Consider the following 23,151-nt stretch of genomic DNA (forward strand, 5'->3'; position numbering starts at 1 on the left):
GCACACAAGCTTTTATATCCTATTTCTAAATCAGTATCCAACACTAAATTTTATAATAATTCTACATATTTTTAATGGAAGTAATTTGGGGTCCAGGCGCCACTTATTCCAGGGCTTTCCAATAAAAGTCTAAAGTGAGCTGCACATTTGAACCACATATGTACCTTTAAATTTACTAGTAGCTGGGAATTCCATGGAGGTCCATTGGTTATGACTTGGCGCTTTCACTGCCTGGTCCTTGGTCAGGGAACTAAGATCCCACAAGCCCTGTGGCCTGGCCAAAAAATAAATAAATTAATTAATTAAACAAATTAAAAAAAATTAATTTACTAGTAGCCACACACACAATAGGTGAAGTTAACTTTAATAATATATTTAAATACTCTCATTTCAACATGCAATTAACATAAAAGGAATACTAACAAGATGTTTACAGTGTTTTCTTCACACCAAGTATTCAAAATCTGGTGTGACTTCTACTCACAGCACATCTCAATTTGGAGGAGCCAGATTTCTCAGCAGCCACATGTGGTTCATGACTACACTCTCAATAGTGCAGATTCACACTTTACATCTCATTAAATTCTCTTCACAGTCAAGGGTAGTTATTATTACTTTCCTCATTTTACGGATGTGGAAACTGAGTCTATGGAGGTTAAGTCAACTGGCCTAAGGCTCACGGTGGAATAAGTGGTAGGACCAGGACTGAAACTCGGAGAGTCTGACTTGAAACCCTGGTCCTTAACCACTGTGCCCTGTACCTTGAAAGTTGCATGGAGACCTAGGTCCTTATGCTTTCAAAGATCTTGAAACACGACGCTAAGTGAAAAAAGCCAGTCATAAAAGGCCACAGATTGTATGATTCCATTTATATGAAATGTCCAGAATAGGCAAGTCCACAGAAACAGACAGTAGGTCAGTGGTTGTCAGGGCCTGGGGTGCGAAGGGAATGGGGGTGAATGCTAATGGGAACTGAGTTTCTTTATGGGGAGATGAAAATGTTTTAGAATTAGATGGTAATAATGGTTATGCAACTTTGTTAATATACTGAAAACCAATGAATTGGACACTTCGTAAGGATGAATTTTATGGCATGTGAATTATATCTCAATAAAGCTGTTACCAAAAACAAGATCTTGAAATCCTGAGAAAGCCATTGCAAATTCTTCTTTTCTTTCCTTCCTTGCCTCATCCTAACTTCTGGTGGTTTCTGGCCATCCTTGGCTTTCCGTGGCTTGCAGCTGCATCACTCCAGTCTCTGCCTCTGTCATCACGGGCCCTTCTTTCCTCTGTGCCTGTGCCTCTGTGTATTATCTCCTCTTCCTACAAGGACAACAGTTATATTGGATTTAAGGCTCACCTGATCGGTAGGGCCTCATCTTACATCTTACATCTGCAAAGACCCTGTTTGCAAATAATGTCACATTCTGAGATTCTGAGTGGACATGAACTTTGGGGGGACACTACTCAACAGAGTACAAGTCTACTTACATCAGATGCTTTATTGGGCCCTAGGAATGTAATGGTGAATAAGACGCACATAGTCCTGCCCTCTACGAACCACTAGTGATTCATGGAGAAAGAAGACAGACATCTGTCAAATAATTGCAGAGAAGCTTTCCTGGGTGATATGTGTCTAAGCAGAACTGAGAGGCAGAAGGAGGAATTTAGGCTCACCCTTTAGGAAACAAACTCCTTGATAGCTGGGACCAGATCCTATTAATCTTTGAAGACTTTGTGTCTGGTACATGGTTGATATTCAGAGACTGGATACTGAATGAAAAATAACACTCACTTCATTACAGAAGTGAAGTCAAAAGACTCTGGCAAGAAGGTCAGAGAGTTATTTTGAGGTTATTCATAGTGACTGAAGAAAAGACCACATATCTCTCACTAGAGAAAATTTCAAGCCTTGAACCAAACTATTTAGACAAATATATCTTTTTCACTTTATCTCCATTTTAGCATCTTTCTTGTACCATTTCTGATTGGTCTTGAATTTGGTTACTTTCTTTGTGATTACTGAGAACAGTTATATGGCTCATTATATCGATAATAATAAAATCAAGTTGTATAATAATCTGTTTTCTCTTTTATGAATTTATTATGTATTCTTAGATATTCAAAATTTCAATATATTTCAGAATTACTATGCTTTTGGATGTTCAAACTTGACTATTGGCTAGGTATGGTACTGGAAGGCAATGAGGAAAATTCAGTGATTGAGAATCTTAATTTTTATCTAGGAGGCAGGAGGAATGAAGTGCAGCTAGAGTTGCCATAAGAGAAAGGGTAGTTACTCTTGTTAGCAAGGAGAGAAGGATATTTTGTTGCTTTTGTGGTTGCATGGTGTCCTTGTTTTTGTCTATGTTCACACATGATTCCAGAATGGTCTTACTCAGGCTTTGTTCCATCATGGTCATGGTGTGACCTCATCTGATGTTGAAATTCTGTGAAATTGTTTTTGTTTATAGGGAACATTGTGGGTTACTACCAGCTGTTAGTTGTCAGAGTCTTCATTTGGTTTTCATCACAGAGACACCTTGCCCCTGCTGCCCTGTTTCCCTCGCACCCTATTAAGGAAATATTTTTATTAGGTTCTTGTTTATCCTTGCAGTACTTCTTTTTATTTTTTCTTTTACAAATATAATCATGTATATCCTTATTTCTTCCTTTGCAAAAAAAGTGTCATATTAACATACTGTTCTACACTTTGCTTGCTTCTCTTAACAATGTACACAGGAATTCTTCCCATATCAGTACACAGAAGTCTCTTTCATTCTTTTTTATGGGTGTATAGTACTCCATTGTCTAAATGTATCATAGTAATTACAGAATTTTAACAACAAATACCTAGTACTCCTAAACTAATATTGTGTGGATGGCTGTTTATTTGTAAAATGCTGAGCTTACATTTCAAAGCATTTGATGTATTAACCAGAATCAAGACAGTTGTGATAGACACTCTGGTGTAACTAGCTTCTATTCTGGGGTCCACCAGCAATTTTCTTGGCAAGTCACTTAAACTCTCTGAGCCTCAGTTTTCCTATCTGTTAAAACAAGGAGTTGACAAATATTTGAAGCCCAGTCAAATTCCGTCCTTTGATCCTATTTTCTCATAGCTGAAGAGGTTTACAGGTTGATGTTTAACACCTCAGTTTCCAGAAGAAACAAAGACCGATTTGTAACACTTGCTGATTGCCATGGTGTAAATACTCCTACTAGGACCAATTACAAGATAGTAACAGCTTAACAACCAGCTAGCAAAATTTCTGAAAACTTTACAATAGGCTCTTGGAGCTGGTACAGTCTGATCTCAGCATATGATGGGGAAAACTTTCTAAAAAAAGGCACACTGAGATTCAGAGAGTATAACCTCCTCAGATAGAAGGTATATCCTAAAAGCTTAAGATATATCACACTTAGATTGAAAAAAAAAAAAAAAAAGAAAACGAAAGCTAAAGAACAGTATTTTCCAAATCTACTACCTTTAGCAGTTCCTGATGCTTTCATCAGTTTGTAACGCAGAAGGAATGTTAAAGAGCAAACAGAAACTCACTTTAATAAATATATATTTACCCAGTGCTTATGAAGAGACTTACTTCATTGGGTCAAAGTTTACTAAGTATACTATCTAATTCTGACTCTTAACTATGGATGTGTCTCCTTATCAGAATTTTTTTTTAATAAATTTATTTGTTTATTTATTTATTTTTGGCTGCACTGGGTCTTGGTCGCTGTGCGTGGACTTTTCTCTAGTTGTAGAGAGCGGGGCCTACTTTTTTTAAAAAAAACTTTCCTATGACTTTTAAAAAAAAATTGTTTATTTAATTAATTTATTTTTGGCTGTGTTGAGTCTTTGTTGCTGTGCGCGGGCTTTCTCTAGTTGCGGCGAGCGGGGGCTACTCTTCGTTGCGGTGCCCGGGCTTCTCACTGCGGTGGTTTCTCTTGTTGTGGAGCATGGGCTCTAGGAGCGTGGGCTTCAGTAGTTGTGGCATGCAAGCTCAGTAGTTGTGGCTTGTGGGCTCCAGAGTGCAGGCTCAGTAGTTATGGTGCACGGGCTTAGTTGCTCTGCAGCATGTGGGATCTTCCCAGATCAGGGCTCGAACCCGTGTCCCCTACATTGGCAGGCAGATTCTTAACCACTGTGCCACCAGGGAAGCCCCTAATCAGAATTTTTGAAATTACTGGCGCTCCGGCCCCACCCAAAACTAATTCAGTCAGAATTTCTGAAGGGTGGGGCTCAGACACTTGACTGTTTTAAACGAGTTCCAGGTGCCAACGCCAACGGGGTCAAGTATAACCAGTCTTTTGTTACTTGGTATGTAGGTCTGACATTTCTCTTTCTTGGCATGTAGGTCTTCTGACATTTCTCTTTCTCTTTTGAGGTGATGCACACTGTGCAGATAGGTACCCACAAACATGTATTGATTCAGCTGAACTAACTCAAGCAGGAAAAAAACCTTTGAGATCCTACAACATGGCTAATGCAACAGATCTCTCTGAAAACTAAGCTCAACAGAACTCATAATCTGGTGGACCATTTTATTACTCAAATGTAAAACCCACTGCAAAAGTGAAAGTAGAGCTTACTTAAAAGTCTTATTTCTCTACGTGAGATTTGAGTTTGTTTTGTTTTAAGGAAAGGTCATCTTGCTGCTTCTTTTTTGCTGGTCTTGAGAAGCAGCGGACTATCACAGCACACAAGAAACTAATTACCCTGGAGGACTAGATACAACCAGTTAGTTGTATCTAGTTGCCATGGAGACAAAAGCTATACAACCCAGATTTTCCAGAATCGTCTCTATTTCATGAAATTTTATTCTTTTCAATAAAGATCACTGATAAAAATGCAGACGTAAGTGGGATTTGATTACTTTTCTGTGTGCATTAATACATAAACAGAAAAAAATACTTTGTCAAATAGTGAATCCCTGTCTTTATTAAGAAAATTTAAGGATTGGTATAATTTGAGCAATTTGTAAAAAAAAAATAAAAATAAATGTAAATCCAAGGTACTTTGAAATCCTGTTGGAAACACTGGAAAACCAACTTTCCTAGAGTCCCTCTGGCACTTGAAGAATGGTGGTGCTATGCCTATTATAAGTTAAAGTTAGTACCACATGAGAGGCACAACAGCACTCATCCAAGATTCCATTACAAATTCTGAATTCTGTCCAATCTGATATACTTTCGGTCTTCCGAAGAAAACGCAACATAGAGCTACATCTCTAAAACTTAACCCAAGAGTATTATTGATTAGTTAAAATGGTAGTATTTTTTCCTTAAAAAAGACATGTTTACCCTCATTATTTGAAGAATTTTTCAGTCATTCCACACAATCGGAGTTTAGTTAATAGCAACGTGCCAATGTTGGTTTTTTAGTTTTGACAATGTCAGTTCATGTAAAACGATAACATTAAGAGAAACTATGTGTGTACATGCAGGGGTGGAGTGTATATGGGAACTCTGTATTTTGTCTTTGCAATTTTTCTGTAATCCTACAGTTAGTCCAAAATAAAGAGTTTATTAACAAGTAATTTGTTATTATTATAGTGGATTAATTAATTAATCATAATGGATATTGATATGTGTTGTACTGATTGTGTTAGGTCGACAATGGAAATAATTTGGTGAAATTTGGGGTATCTGACTTTACCTTGGGATTTCATAGTGAATGTTAAGCTTTTTCTAATGAATAATCCAAACGTGCAATTTTAGGACTGTTTTTATCCTTTGTTGCATCATCTATAGCTTTAGAAATGTCATAACTTTCATTCTGGAACAACTCATTGTGGAGATTTAAGTGACAGCATTAGCTATCTTTGAAGTACTGAATTTCTTTAAAAAAATTTTTTTTATTGAAGTATACCTGCTGTATAATATGTAAATTACAGGTGTACGATATGGTGATTCACAATTGTTATACTCCATTTATAGTTATTATAAAATATTGGCTATATTTTCCATATTGTATAATATATCCTTGTAACTTATTTTTTGTTTGCGGTACGCGGGTCTCTCACTGTTGTGGCCTCTCCCACTGTGGAGCACAGGTTTCAGACGCGCAGGCTCAGCAGCCATGGCTCACGGGCCTAGCCGCTCCGCGGCATGTGGGATCTTCGCGGACCTGGGCACGAACCCGTGTCCCCTGGATCGGCAGGCGGACCCTCCACCACTGCGCCACCAGGGAAGCCCCTCCTTGTAGCTTATTTTTTACCTAAAAGTTTTTACCTCTTACTCACCTGTATCCATGTTGCCCTTCCCCCTTCCCTCTCCGCACTGGTAGGTACTAGTTTGCTCTCTATATCTGCAAGAATTACTGAATTTCCTTACTCAAATATCTGATATGCTAATATTGTACATAATTTACTAGAGGTCTAATGTTTCCACTTTGTTCTTTTATTAAGCCAATTCCTTTTGATATTTGAGTGAAAAATTTGCAATAAACTCTTATTTGTCCTCATTAAAAAAAAATCTGTTCTTGTTTTCTTCAACTTCTCAGGGCAAATAGTACTTAAAAATCAATCTGTAATTTTGCTATTTGCAGCAACATGGATGGACTTGGAGGGTATTATGCTAAATGAAAATACTGTATGATATCACTTATATGTGGAATCTAAAAAATAGAACAAACTAGTGAATATAACAAAAAAGAAGCAGACTCACAGATATACAGAACAAACTAGTGGTTACCAGTGGGGAGAGGGAAGTGGGGGGCAACATAGGGGTGGGGAATTAAGAGATACAAACTATTAGATATAAAATAAGCTACAAGGATATATTGTGCAACATGGGGAATATAACCAGTATTTTATAATAACTATAAATAGAACATAACCTTTAAAAATTGTGAATCACTATATTATACACCTGTAACTTATATAATATTGTATATCAACTATACTTCCATTTAAAAACATGTTGTTTCACTGTCTTAAAAAAAAAAAAGTCTGCGCTTCAAAGGGTTGAAATATCCCCTGGTACTTACTACCTCCTAAACTGGTACAGAAATTTAGGATGTGTTAGTGATTTACCTTCATTTCTGCATGTGCTAACTAAAGTTTTTTTTATAATTCATATATAATATCAAATGATATTGGGTCTAGAAAAGCCCTAGGCACATAGTAAGTGCTTACTATGTTTGTTAGATGAAGAAACAAATTAAATAGTTAAAATTAATGTTTTTCCTGTTTAGCTGCTTTTATTTTGTTTTTAATTTGCTTGAACATATAGATCTGGCCTATTTCCAGGAAAGTTTGTTTCTAGGTGTACATTTACCAAAGTCTCCTTTACAGGGCAATCCAACTGGGTGTATGGCATATCACTGTTATACAATTTCTCAATCAGAGAACCGGTTTGGCTTATGTCTAGCTCAGAATTTAGGCCCATATGAGTTTTATGCTTTTTTGGTTTTCTTCCTTTTGACCTGGGCTCCAGGCCTAACTCTGCAAAGACTGAGTTAAACATATCTTCCAGTTTGCAATAAATAAGAGATAAAATGTTGAGATTCTTAATATATAAGTAATTTAAAAATCAGTAAAAAAAAAAGGTACTTCCGGGCAAAAGAATTGATTTCAACCCAGAAATAACCAGATGATAGAGTTGTTATGGCCGTCTTCCACATGTTCAAGAAACTAGAGAAAAGATTGCACCTGGAAGATATGAAGACATAAGATATTAAAAAGATAAAACTCAAACTTCTAGACATGAAAACTATAATGTCTGAGATGAAAAACATACTGATGGTATTAATAAAAGATTACCTATTGCCACCCCAAAAGTTTAGTGTCGTACTGAATTGTGTCCCACAAAATTCATGGGTTGAAGCCCTAACCCCCAATGTGATGGTATTTGGAGATGGGGCCTTTGGGAGGTAATTAGGGTTAAGTGAGGTCACGAGACTGGGGCTCTCATTACAGGATTACTGGCTTTATAAAAAGAGAAAGAGAGAGAGATTACGCTCTCTCCATCTTATAAGGACACAGCAAGAAGGTGGCTTTCTCGAGCCAGGAAGAGGGCTCTCTTACAACTCAATATCAATAAAAACCAATAACTCAATTAAAAAAATGAACAGAAGACCTAAATAGACATTTCTCCAGAGAAGACACACAGATGGCCAAAAGGCACATGAAGAGATGCTCAATATAGCTAATTATGAGAGAAATGCAAATCAAAACCACAATGAGGTATCACCTCACACCAGTCAGAATGGCCATCATTAAAAAGTCTACAAATAACAAATGCTGGAGAGGGTGTGGAGAAAAAGGAACCCTCTGACACTGTTGGTAGGAATGTATCAATAAATTGGTGCATTACCATATGATCCTGCAATCCCACTCCTGAGCATATATCTGGAGAAAACTCTAATTCAAAAAGATACATGCACCCCTGTGTTCACAGCAGCATTATTTACAATAGCCAGAACACGGAAATAACCTAAATGTCCATCAACAGATGAATGGATAAAGAAGATGTGGTATAGACACACAATGGAATATTACTCAGTCATAAAAAAGAATGAAATAATGTCATCTGCAGCAACATGGATGAACCTAGAGATTATTATATTAAGTGAAGTAAGTCAGAGACAAATATATTACTTATATGTGTAATCTAAAAACATGATAAAAATGAACTTATTTACAAAGCAGAAATAGATCCACAGACGTAGAAAATAAACTTGTGGTTACCAAAGGGGAAGGGTGGAGGGGAGGGATAAATTAGGAGTTTGGAATTAATATATACACATACCACTACATATAAAATAGGTAAAAAACAGGGACTTACTGTATAGCACAGGAAACTATTTTCAAGATCTTGTAATAAACTATAATGGAAAAGAATCTGAAAAAGAATATATATATGTATATATAAAACTGAATCACTGCTGTATGATTGAATTAACTATACTTTGATAAAAAATAAAGTTAATGGAAATATAAAAAAGAAAAAGAAAAAAGAGTGGGGAGATATATAAACCTATTTTATAATCAAGTCTATTTGGAGATCATGTCTACACCTCTGAGGTGTTGTTTTGTTTTGTTGTTTTTAATGTTCAGTCAGCAGTGCTGGTACAAACAGCACTGTTCAAACAGCAGTGCTGTTTTCTGAGGTTCTAAGCTGACAATTTTAATAATGTGTTCTGATTTTTAAAAAATAATGATTGTAATGGAGTTTTATTTTCCAGAAGGAGAATCCAAAGAATAGAAGCAGCAATCATAGAGAAAAAAGGGATTTTTTTTTTTAAAGTCAGTGAAGGGTCAGTATATGTAAGAAGAAGCTCCAGAATGGAACCACATACATTATTCGAATAATGTTTGTCATTTATTTATAAGACGTGTTTAATCCCAGACATCTGATTTAATTATTCCACTATGATAGAGATGATATGTGTATATCATTTATAAACTACTTATTGTTTTAAGCAGAATTCACAGCAGAGCTTTCTAATGGGCCAAAGTGACCCACCCACTTTGTAGATGTATAATCTCTAACATAATGCCCAAAACTTAAAAGACTAAATAAAGGTGATCATAGAAACCTTTCTGTAGAAGATCTTTGAATAGGAAAGTGCTAGTTGTCCCTATTATGTAGTTATTTGAATTCAAAGTATTTAAACATATTTCAATACTTATGCTTATATACAGTTATAAAATGCTTCTTTTGGCAATTTATTTTTTTAAATTAATCTTTAGAACAATTAATGGTGCCAAGGAATAGTTTATATCAAAGACTTGATATTAATAGATGTAATAGGCAATTGATTAAAATAAAAGCAAAGCAGGATCATGAATCAACCCTTTTTAGTGCGTATAAAGGATTAAGCGCTCTTATCATTGCTTTATATGTATTAATTCATTTAATTCACGTGAAATGTGATGGAAGCTAAGGCACAAGAATACTAAAGAATCATCACCAAGATCACACAGCTAGGAAGAAATAGATTTGTGATTAAACCCCAAAATATTGTTCCTTTGACTGCTTTCAACCACTTCATTATGGCATCCAGGAATAAATGTGTTCACTATAAAAAAAAAAAAGAAAGAAAAACAAAACAAAACAAAATGCTTCTACTTAGAGCCCATGCTTAGATATCACAACAATATTAAATTGCTGTGTTTCTTGGTGCTTAGTCTTAGTTTCTGTATTAAGGTTGGTAACAGAAGGTTTGCTGATGACACCCTAATGTAGCACCATGGTAAACAAGCATCATTGCACAGTGCATTATTCACTTAGCACTAATAACTTAGTCCTGAACAATGTAGTGAACACTCAGCACTAAACTCAATGCAAGCTGAGTTGATAGAGGTTAGTAAGTGACAACAAGCTTTAAAAAGCCATAAAGTATGGCTTCCCTGGTGGCGCAGTGGTTGAGAGTCCACCTGCCAATTCAGGGGACATGGGTTCGTGCCCCGGTCCGGGAAGATCTCACATGCCGCGGAGCAGCTGGTCCCGTGAGCCATGGCCACTGAGCCTGTGCTCCGCAACGCGAGAGGCCACAGCAGTGAGAGGCCCGCGTACCACAAAAAATAAATAAATAAATAAATAAAAATAAATAAATAAGTAAAAAGCCATAAAGTAGAAACTTGAATTGGGACAAACTTGTGTCCATAGGTATTAGGACCACACTGTTCAAGCCTCAGATGCTTGCAAATGCCACAGCCTGAAGCCTTATGCCCTCACAGAATGGCTCCACATTTCTGTAATTTTCACTTTGGGCTTATGTATTTTTGTGTTAATATGAGTAACACAGCCAATTTAATTTACTTTAAATTTATGCTATAAAGAAGATGTGTTGCATTCTTGGGTTCAATTTTTATTTCCTTTTGGAAGTCATTTCTGTTTTGAAGCAGTAGAATATATTCATTCCATTTTGAGAAGAAAGTCAGTGGGAAAAAGTTTGCTATATAAAACCTTGCTTCACAGTTAACTTCCATATCTGTTCCACATATTGAGTATTTTTTTTAAAATATATTCTCCTTTCAAGCCCTTTCTATAGGTTTGCAAAATGTTGAAGGTAGAAGAGAAAGAATGTGCATTCTCTCTGGTGAAGCAATTTAATGGTTCTGTTTTCAATTATTTTCATAGGATTTCCATAAAATAGTTGAATAAGAAATGTTTCTGCCAATTCTTGTGTCCAATCTTACTAAGTAATAGCAACATAGTTGGGCTAAATCTTATTTTTCCAGGATATGTAGCTAATTCTCATTGCTGTTTCTATTGGCAGATGCTTCCCTTCCTTAATCTGACTCTACATTTTATCTTCAAAGAATGGACCATTTTCTGTCTATGCAACAGAAAAGTGGTTTTTAAAAAATTTTCCTTTCCTTATAGTCAAAGCTAGAACCTTTCAGGCTGCCAAAATAGTTTGTCTCTTTCCTAAATCAATTTCGTTAAAGAGTTTTACATTGGATTTGGAGTTGTTCTTTAAAGTTTGAATAGCTAATTTAGGATTCACAAATCAATCAAATATTAAGTGCTAGGAGTATTATAGGTAGCTAAAGGTGGAGCATGGTTTTGTAGCTGAAACTGAGGTCGAAGGAAAGACGCTGAAACTGCTTTTGGAAACAAGGTATTTCTGAACTTTTGCAAAGGCCCCCCTCCCCCAATTAAGTCTAGGAAAAACATATTTATAAAATCAAGGTCAAGAGATATTTCGGTTTCTGAGGTTCAGACTGACTAATGCTAGCCTGCTTTGCTATAGTGGATTATTGTGAAGATTTAAGTTGCCTAATTAAGATCAAGGATACAAATGTGTCTCTATTGTATCCTGGCATCGATTTAGGTCATCAAAGCCTTTTGCAGTTTTCTGGTGCCTAACTAGGCTCCTAAGACTTTTGCAATTTGTTTTTCATTACAAGTTCCACACTTTCTTTTCATTACAAAATGTTTTATAAATTCTTGTTTAGGTATTTTTCCCCTTATCTTTTTCTTTTCTGCTTTCCGCATTCCTAGAATAAAACAGCTTAATAAGTGTTTCCTCTGTGTGCTTTCTATTTATTAATATTTTTCTCTGGTAAGATTCCTTCCAATGCCTACTCATGGAGTTGCTGACTAAAGACATTTTTACAAATAATTTTTAGTGGTACTTGACTATGGTTTGGATGTGGAGAGCAATTATAAGATCTGGAATTTTCACTAACATTGACTTCCTTGCATGTGCACTCGAGGGAGTATCCTGATGTTTGAAAATGGAAAATTATTGAGTGTGGGGAGGTGAGGAGCTGCAGGAGGACAGAGATTGGAAAAAGCAGTAGAAGCCTTTTCAGTACTGTGTCCATGAGTTACAAGCACATTTCCTAACCCCAACTGCCTTCATTATAACTTAGCATGTGAAGCCTAAAGATATAACAGTTAATCAGACCCCCTTTCTTTACACTCAGAGGCACTGCTGAATTCATCATTCTCTTGCCCTGTGGTCTTGCCTTGCAGCAAACCGTCTCCTTCCTGTTACCAGGAGGATTTTTTTTTTTTTTTTTGCAGTGCGCGGGCCTCTCACTGTTGTGGCCTCTCCCGTTGCAGAGCACAGGCTCCGGACGCACAAGCTCAGCGGCCATGGCTCACAGGCCCAGCCGCTCCGCGGCACGTGGGATCTTCCCGGACCGGGGCACGAACCCGCGTCCCCTGCATCGGCAGGCGGACTCTCAACCACTGCGCCACCAGGGAAGCCTACCAGGAGGATTTTACTTGTGGCAAATTGGATCATTTCCACACCCCTGTATAAAAATTCTTTAAGGACAGGTCTCATCTTCTACCTTCACTCATTGTGATAAAGACCAATCTACAGGACCTTTTTTTTTTTCTTAGATTCCATATATATGTGTCAGCATACAGTATTTGTTTTTCTCTTTCTGACTTACTTCACTCTGTATGACAGACTCTAGGTGCATCCACCTCACTACAAATAACTCGATTTCATTTCTTTTTATGGCTGAGTAATATTCCATTGTATATATGTGCCACATCTTCTTTATCCATTCATGTGATGATGGACACTTAGGTTGTTTCCATGTCCTGGCTATTGTAAATAGAGCTGCAATGAACATTTTGGTACATGACTCTTTTTGAATTATGGTTTTCTCAGGGTATATGCCCAGTAGTGGGATTGCTGGGTCGTATGAGTTCTATTTGTATAGCTAGTGGGAAGCAGCCGCATAGCACACGGAGATCAGCTCGGTGCTTTGTGACCACCTAAAGGGGTGGGATAGGGAGGGTGGGAGGGAGGGAGATGCAAGAGAGAAGAGATATGGGAACATACGTATATGTATAACTGATTCACTTTGTTATAAATCAGAAACTAACACACCATTGTAAAGCAATTATAGTCCAATAAAGATGTTAAAAAAAATGAATGTTGATTAAAAAAAATCGATCTATTTTACAAGTTGTGGTAGGTAAGAAGTTGGGCATGCAGAAGATACAGCCACTTACAAAAGCAACTCATTACTTCTGATCACATGCCATTGGCTAGAACTTCATCACATGATCACACTTATTTGCCAAGGAGGCTGGGAAGTGTAGTCTATCATGTGCCTGGGCAAAGAAGATGAGAATGTATTTTGGGTGGAGAGCTAGCCTTTTTTGCCACAGTACATTAGTTTTTAAAACTGTTAGCAATCACAATAAGTATTCATTAATTCAGAATTTCTCTCACTAGAAGAAAAAAGGGAACTGGCGTTTACTGAAAGTTTACCGTGATTATTCCAGGGGAGAGATTTGGTCTTATTCATTTTTCTTTCTACTGAATTTAGCAGATTGTGTAGCACACAGAAAAATCTTTGCTGAACTGAATTTTATAAAAATATGGAAATTAAAAATTATATGCATTATAAAATCAAGCTTTCATAATCTTGTTCATTGTTTTCTGCTTTTTTCCCCCATACGTGTACTGTTATTTTTTTTCCTTTTTGTTCTTTCTAGTGTTAGCCTTGATACTCTTCTGCTCTGACATTAACTAAAACAAGCTGTTCAAGCTTACTTGAAGGTGAGGGTTACTATTCTTCAGTGGCTGCCTGAGACTGACTTTTAGTTGGTTCTGTCCTTACCAGCAAGGCAATTCAGACAAGTTTATGATTTTCACACATTTCATTGCTGATGACTAAGGATAGTTCTTCTGGGTTATTCCTTAAGGAGGACATTTAGAAAGAAGAGGGGAACTAAAACCCAAGTCATCAGCCCTCTAGGTAAAAAAATTTTCTTTGAAATTTTAGAAAAGCCTGTGCCCACTCAATCCTCCTCCTTGTTGTAAAAATAAATCATAGCCCTTCAGAGTTGAAATGTGGCTCAAAGGCCCCGGTTGATCTCAGTGCCATTTCTATAGAAGTGAGAGTAAGGAGGAGAGGAAGAATAGACTCATGTACTGGCAGGGTTAGACAAGAGGTTGTCTAGGTAGGGACCAAAGGGTTACAGAAGAGAGAAGGCTGATTGGGGTTGGCTCCCCAGCCAGGTGAGCCAGATCAACCCTGGCAATCAACGAAGAGAAAGCCGTTGAAGCCAAATCAACTTCACATCCAGAAAGGAAGTGAGACTCTTCTGACTCAGACAATTAACAGCCACTTGGCAGCTACAGGGCTAGCTTCAATTTTACATTAAAGATTGCCAAGATCTCATGCCTTGTTCCTTTTCCCACCTTCCCCTGCGTCAGTGAAACATCAATGCATTTGTAATCTTGCCCTGGGTTACCTAGGTTAGGTCAGGAGGGGGTCAATTCCCATGTTTACCAGGCTGAGGATTCCGAAGCCTCCCATAAGGCATCCCTAACAATTTTTTTTTTTTGGTTGCACGACGTGCCACGCAAGGTCTTAGTTCCCCAACAAGGAATTGAACCCGTGCCCCCTGCGGTGGGAACATGGAGTCTCAACCACCTGACCGTCAGGGGAGTCTCCCATAACTCATCCCTTAACCATCCCTGGATAGTGTGGCTTGCCCTCCTCATCCTCATGCTGGTGGCATTATGAGTGGCACCTCCATGGACTGCTGAGGGCTCTCGAGTCCCATCAGTGGGTGGGCTAGCCAGGATTTGCTTTGGACAAAGGTGGAATTCTAGAAGCTGGGATACATACACCAATAACTAACCACTATGGCCAGAGGTGCTGGTCTCTACCTGATGTTCTTCAGAGAGAAGCAACCAAATTTCATGAGACTGAAAAAATTCTCATGATAGGAGTCTCCTCTCTCTCAAGTAGACTTTATCCATAGCAAATGCCATTTTCACAATAAGTCCTGGAACTATCTCTAACTTTGAACTTCAATATTGAATGCTTATTTCCTTATCCTCTTCTAGGAATGATTTACCATTGTCTCAAGTGATTTATCAGCAAGACACTAACATTTCTCTCTCATTTTTGAGGCAAGAATCTTATAGAAAAGCAGACCTGTGTAAAGATGGGTTCAACTTTTTCTCTGTCTACAGCCCTTTTGGGGAACCTGAGGAGGGGTTGGAGTGCTTCCTCTAGTTGAGAATCGTCGAGAAAAGCCGGAACAGGGAAATGGGAAGGGCTGAACTCTGAACTCTATTCAGGGAACCAAGTGAGAATTTTGGAGGTGTCAACTTTTGCAGCAATTATGAACAGTTTGCTCCAAAGAACTCAGAGTAAGAATGAACTGTCAATTCATTATTTCCCTTCACGTTTCGAGTCACATATTTTTTTAGCTGCTTTATAAATGTTCCTTATGACTCCACAACCAATTAGTTCTGTCTCCGAGCTTTGTAGTAAATGTTCATTAGGCAGACAGGTCACACATTTCTCCAACTGTAGAATCTGGCCATGAAATTGAAAAGTTCCTGTCCTCACTATTTTGGACATTCACGGAGTGACCCTACCCACCTTGTAAAGCTGAATAAATTGTCTAGATTTGAAGTGGTTGGCGATAAAATCAGTCAAGGAATAACTAGGGTGATATCATGTCCGGAAAACCTCTTGCAAAAAAAAAAATACTTTTAAAGGAAACACAATGTGGAAAATTTCAAATAGTACTGGACTAGTACCACTATGGGAAAACATTTTAAAGCTAACAGGAAATGCATCTGAAAGTTGTTTACCCTAACTGTCTGAGAATGCATGTGGGATGAATGAGTCCTGCTGTTCCCTAGAATTACCTCACCATGGATGCTGGCAGGGGGTGCCCACAGCAGCAGAGCTCTGGGCCTATGTCTAGTGGGTGGCTGTCATTCCTCTCCCTCACGTTTGGCCTGGGGCAAAGTTCTTTCTCAAATTTGTAAACTCTGGAGTCACTGCATTGTTTGTGTTTATCATTTCTGCTGGCTTTCCCCGCTGAGGACCAGTCTCTTTGTCTTCAGTTTAAGAAAGATCATTCCAGGGAAGACCCTGAACAAAACATCAGGCATTCATTCATGTGGCATTAAATAGGCTTTCTTCCTCTGCCTTTGAGGAAAAAAACCACAGAGAACAAAAACCAGTTTGGTACTTTAAACATTTTCAAACTACAAAGATGAGGTTCCCCAAGATGGAAGTGATGTGTTATAGTAGGAAAATCACAGCCACAAAAAAATGGGAACCCGGAGATGAGCGCTTAATCCTTGGCTTTTGCTCTCACTGGTTGTGTGAATTTGGGCAAGTTGCTTGTCCTTCCAAGCCTCAGCTTCCCCACCTATAAAATCAGGGGCTGTTAATGCCTATCCCACAGTGTTACAGTGGAGATGAAAAGAAGCAATGAGCCTGTCACGGTGCCCAGTCTGTGTAGCTCTCGTGTCCCTTCACTTTAGACACTAAAGTCCACCTTGCATGGCTCTTCTTGAGACTAGGTGAGTCCTCTTTCTTCCCCCAATATTTGTCTTGAGTCACAGAAAAAGGGAAGTAAATATCTGAGCAGGAAAATGATATACAGTTTTTAAATGAAGGGCTAAGCTTCTTTTATACATTCTCTTTTAACTGTGAGTTGTGAGTCCATGGAAAAGCTACATTTTTTGAACTCTAAATGTGGCTTATAATTACTGAAGTTTCTTGAACTGGCTTCAGAAATAGAATTTATTTTTCCTCTATACATCTAAGCATTACCAACTCACATAATTTTTCTCTTCCACATTTTTGACAATCTTTTCTTTCTCTGCATGATTGAAATCTTTGCTCAAGCAGGTGCCAAACTGTCACAAGTCTAATAAATTTATCATGAATATATCTCACTTTTATCAAGGATTTGGTTCGATCTAACAGAGCAATCCCATCACCAGTCAACTACCAGGTTTTAGGGAAGTCATTATTAGGGAAGATTTGCACTCCCCCATCTTCTCCCAATAAAGAGTAAGCGTAAGTAGCTAAAACTGCTATTGAAGCAGGGCTTAAAATCTTTTCACATCAATATTCCATTTTGGGTTCCAGTAAGATTCCCTGGGCTACATAAGTAAGCAGTATGGAAAAACAGTATGTGAATATAAAGTTTTGCTTATAGAAAAGGTGACTCAGTATGCCTCCTTGTGGTAAACTGATTGAGAAAATGCCTCAATTCTCCCACCCTCCCTGAACCTCTGCCCTTTGCAATGTGACTGCCATTTCTGCTGTCAAGCGTGAAATCTATTTTCCTGTCCCTTGAACCTAAGCTGCCCTTTTCTCTCACTCTCGCCAATAGAATGAGGCCTCACCCCCAAACCCAGGCCTTATGAGGTCTTGCACACTCTCTCTTGCCTGAGCCATGAGAACAAGCTCGGGCTAGCTTCTTGGAGGATGAGAGACTCTGTGAAGCAAAGCCAGTCACCCCAGCCAAGACCACCCTACATTAACTAAAAATTAGTTGACTGCCAGATATATAAGCAACCCCCAGCCAAGATAAGAACTGCTTAGCCAAGCCCAGCCAAGATCAGCAGAGCTGCTCAGCCAACTCACAGAGTCATGAGTGAAAATAAATGTTTAATTTCATGCCTCTGATGTTTTGTGGTTTTTTACGTAGCGTAATTGTAGCAACAGATAACTGATACCCGCCAACTAAAAACTGGCCCTGGCCATCCACTTCTACAAGGATTAAATCATGAGCAGCTGCAGCTGCTGACTTTCAACACCCCCCCTTCAAAGGAGTTCAAGGTAGAGACCAGGAAGGAGGCACCCCGTGCTCTGGGAAAAACTGGCAGAACGGGCCTTCAGATACTTAGATATTTTCAGGCGAAGACTTTATAAACCTAATTCTTGCATCTCCTCATATCTAGAAAAGCAGTAAAATTATTCATGGTAACGTCTGCTCCTCATGACGAGCAGCAACCTTCACAAGAATAGCAGTAAACTTCTACAAAAAGTACGTGCTGGATTGCATGGATTCCCCCGTCACCAAAGTCACATATATACCAACCTTCCGCCCTACCTCTTTGGAGCAGTTTCTCAGAGCTGTCTGAAATGCTGTCTCCTGGGCTATAGTCCTCATTTTGCCCCAAATAAAACTTAGCTCCCAACTCTCATGCCATGCATGTTTTTCAGTAAACATATATTAACTACCAAAAAATGGTGGGAGCTCCTGGAGTGATCAGGGAGATTTGTAGAGAGGCTGCCTTGAGATGGGAAAGGAGAGATTCTGTTTTTGTCTGCCCTAAACGCTAGACTTTCATTTACTCATAGGATGCCTGGAGCGAGTCTGGTGACCAAGGCTTAGTGAAAGTGTGTCACACTTTTTGTTCAGAGGGCTACTCTGTGCTATGAAAGGGCAATTAAGACTTTGTGGCCTGGGTTCTCAAACTGGGGCACAAATAATTCAGGTGTGGAACTGTGATGCCGGGGGTCAGGCAAAGCTATGCAACAAAGGTGATATATCTTGTGGGGGGACAATGTATTATCTTGAGGACTTGGGGGACAAAAGTAACATGTTTTTTTAATCAAAATAAAAAGAAATATACAAGAGAATGTAAAGTTCCAACACATTTTTGTTGATAAAACACAACCATTCATTTCTGTCTCCTCTTCTAGCCGGGGGTTCACTTTCCTGGACGTAAGACGCATTTTTTGAACAGTTTACAAAACACTACTCTAGGCACTGTCTTCTCAATTTTTCTTTTGTGATTTTTATTCTCCCATCATCAAAAGTTTTACTGTTCCAGTTGCCATGTCAAAAAACCATTTTATACCTTTTAAATGTAATCTGTGGTTTATGTTTATCAAACTTCACAAATGGAGGTTATTTAGAATTAAATTTCTAATAATGTGTTGTGCATGCTTTCATAATCCTTCCATTGATATATTCCTTATGGTCTAATTTACTCCCAATCAGAAAAAAGAAAAGGTGACCACTCATCTAATGAGAAAACAGATGTTTCACTTTTGACATTGGAGGGATAATGGACCCTGTTACCTGTCCGACCTTGCAGTCTATTAATTTCCCACCCTGACCACAAGCAGACCCCTGCTATTCCACTGTTGATGATTTCAACCACCATTACAAATGTCTCCTCACCTATTACAGACTGAGTGTATTCCTCCAAAATTTGTGCATGGAAGCCCTAACCCCCAGTATCCAGAATGTGATTATATTTGGACATAGGGCCTTCGAAGGGGTGAATAAATTAAAATGAGGCCTTCAGAGTGGTCCCCAATCCAATCTGACTGTTAAGCAGAGGGAATTTGTACATACAGAGAGACACCAGGGATGTGAGCACACCGAGGAAAGACAATGTGAGGACGGCAAGAAGGCAGCTGTCGGTAAGCCAGGGAGAGAGGCCTCAAGAGAAACAAGCCCTGCTGACACCTTTGTCTTGGACTTTCAGCCTCCAGAACTGTGAGAAAATAAATTTCTATTTTTTAAGCCACTTAACCTTCAGTATTTTGTTATTGCATCCCTAGCAAACTAATATTACTATAAAAAACTAGCTTTAGTTCTTCAACTGTCTGTAATTTTTCGTTTTCTTAAGTGCTAAGAAACAGAATAGTGTCTCCTCTGTTCCTCATTGAAAACTTTCTCTTAGCTCTCCATCTCTTGGTTATAGTCCCCAGAATGGCCCATTGTTGGCAAGTATTTTTGATCACCTTACTTATCAATGCATATTGCTATTGGGTAGAGGATCATCTTGTTCTAGGAGTTAATAATGATGTGTGTTAGCATTAAAAAAATACTATACCCTTGCTTGTTTCTTAATTATGTTAATTTATTTCAACTCTATATTTCACTACAGAATTTTCTTCTGTTTCTATAAATTAGAATAAGTACAAAAATATATTTCTTATATTTTCACAGGATAGCTCCAAGTTTTTCTCACCAGTCCAGTTTTTCTGAGCATATATGTCTTTCAATGTGCTTCTTCTTTCTCCTCCCCTGGGCTGGGAAGACATTTCATTTTAACTTTTACCAGTTAGAAGAAATTCATAACAATCACTGTAAAATTCCAACAGGAAGTGAAACTATAAGAGATATTAAACTCTATGATTTGCAAAGTAACAGCAACTCTCATCTTTAGAGGAAAGGGGAAATTAAAAGCCCCAGTCAAAGCAAAGTTGAACAAGTCCTTTTGGCAAAAATTACAAGAAAGCCTACAGAATCAAAATCAAGATGAACCTTCGTAATACAGGAAGTCTGATCTGATCCACCCTGCATTCTTGTCTTGGAGCAGTTGACTGTAACCTTCAAATTATAGTGAATGAATTGCATCACAGAGGGAGTGGAGGGAGGTGGGAAGATTTAGGGAAAATGTCAGACTTGAGTGGGAGCTAAGAGCTTGTGATTGCAACCAAATGGAACTGGGATATACTGAAAGAAACCGGGAATTATATATTTTTTTCTTAGTTAAATACTTCTTGTGTTTTCCTTCCTGGGTTTGACTGGTATTTATTTTTCTCTACTTGTATCAAAGCAGCATGACATTCTCAATGGGGGGAAAAACAGAGTTTCTTATGGTTGTAATGGAAATATTTACTGGCCAACAGACAAGAATATGTTCCTCTAAGGGGAAGGCTGCATTTATCAAAGATTTGCTTGGATTTTGCCTTCCTTGCTGGGAACAGTTATTTACTCTTAATTAGCCCTAAATACAGCTGAGCGGTGGAAGGGCCTTATTTTAAAATCATCATTGCTGTTTTAAATCTGACTGCAGTAGAAAAGAATGACTGACAGTGATTAAAAGGGCAGTTGATGGGCACATATTAGAAATCATCGTCAATAATAAAATCTGACAACAGGAACAACATGTATTTTATGTTCCTATAAACATAGCTTTAGTGCAAGTAAGCCCACATAATAGTCCTTGTGGCATGGGCTGAATTGCTCTGAATTTAATTTAGAACAACATAAAATTTCCAGTATCAGCTGCAGGGTACTAGCCTCGGTTTCAGCTGGGGGGTGGCATCTGTTTTGAGAACTAAAGCAATTTCTGAGGTTGTACTGCATCTATTCCATTTAGAAGAACCTCATAAATATCTGGGATTCTCTGAAGGTGATTTCACCTTTCCAGAGTGTCGGTGCAGTCAATCTTCTCAGATGCTCTATGCGTCTCTCTTGATCACCCTCTCTCAGTCACACAGAGACAACCAGACACACACACACACACACACAAGCTCATGGCTAATTGAATCTCTTTTTTATTATTTCCTGCCTGTCAACCTAATACAAGGGGATTATCCTGAATATTCTTTGCCTTTAGCCTAATTTGGGGAACAAGGAAAGAAACATTTGCAGTGGGGATGGGAGGAACTCAGTGATGGTGTTTCCATCTCTCTGCCCCTTTCTGAGTCCCTGGATCACCTAGCTGGGGTCTCTGGGGTGGGGTGGCAGAGGAAGTCTCTCCCTCATTGCAACATTCATCCATGGTTGCTTCCTACCACCTTGAGCTGCAGCCAACATTGTAGCGTTTTACTTACATAACTTTTAAAAGCCTACATCACCGTTCACCGCCATTTTCCCCAAGGCACAACCTCAACAGGTTGGGAGGGTTCTCTGATCACAGCCACATGTCAATACTATTACCTCATCCCCTGACCTCTTTCCCTGCGTTAATAAGCAGAGGAAGTCCCTCTACTTTTCAATCCCAAGGGATGCCCACATTTCCTATTCCAGGATGAGTGACATTTCTTTTAGTGGAAACAACCACCATGACTCCCTCCCCCAGGTTTCTTATCAACGCAAACCTCAGCCTTGCAGTTTCTGACAGTCTCGATCCAGTGGGAGCAAAGGAATCCCCTATTATTTAAATCCGCCATTATTTAAATTAGATCTCTATTCAGGAAAGCTGATCTCATTCCCCCCCTACATCCTGCCTGCCTGGAGGAAGGGAACAGAGTATTTAGGTGCTCTTCAACAATTTGCCAGCCTGAGCCCCTCAGACCAGCTTCCCTGAGATGGCCCCTAGCATAAAGTCTCTGATCCCACCAGGGTGAAGACCGGCATTTTGCTGGGCTGCGTTTTCATACTCTGACAAGGTTTGAGTAGAAATAAAATCATTCTTTTTCTTTTAGGAATAATTAAAAGGTAAAATTTCTTTCTCAGAGACATTTTGCAAATACTGGTGATTTCCATATGTGACTTTTGATGGTTGACTTTTAAGCCTTAGAGAAAAAAAAAAAAAAGGAGCTGACCAGCTGGGAGACACTAATGTATCCTAGTTAACCAGAATAACCCAAAAAACCTCAAATCCCCAATGTGAAAGTTTTTATCATAATAATTGTCAGAGACCTGCTCTTTTCTACTTGAGGCAGGAAATCCCTACCCACAGGAAGTGTATGTGGAGATTTAAGTCAGACCTGCAACTCCATGCAAAAATAACCCCAGGCCATGCTTTCCCAAGAAAATGCAGGAATGGCAAATAAAATACAATTGCTATTTTGTAGAACAGCTTCCATAAGTCTCTCTTGGCCGTGGGGAAATGAGCAAGATGTTCTTTGTGAAGTTCATACTGATTAAACCAAATTTGGCCAAAGGAAATCTTATGTCTCTTCCATCTTTCTGTGCCCAGTCTCCAGTGGTTAAAACGCGGCTGCAAATGGCCTAAAATATACACTCACTATAATTTCAGGAAGTGAAATGTCTGAAATGACCCTTTGGAGAAATTACAAGTGGAAATATATGACTTAAGTGAGAAACCAAGTCAGTAGAGGAAAGGGCTCTTTGGCAGTTACGAATGGAAGAAATATCTAGAACTCAGCTACCTGGTCTCACTTTGCAAAGTGGTCGGTAGTGAGGTCCCACTGGACTTCCCAGGGCTGTAGTAGAAATAGGGCTGGCTGCTTC

Source organism: Aethalodelphis obliquidens, unplaced genomic scaffold, assembly GCF_003676395.1.
Source record: "Aethalodelphis obliquidens isolate GAN/ISIS:26980383/991018 unplaced genomic scaffold, ASM367639v1 scaffold2, whole genome shotgun sequence".
NCBI lineage: Eukaryota > Metazoa > Chordata > Mammalia > Artiodactyla > Delphinidae > Aethalodelphis > Aethalodelphis obliquidens.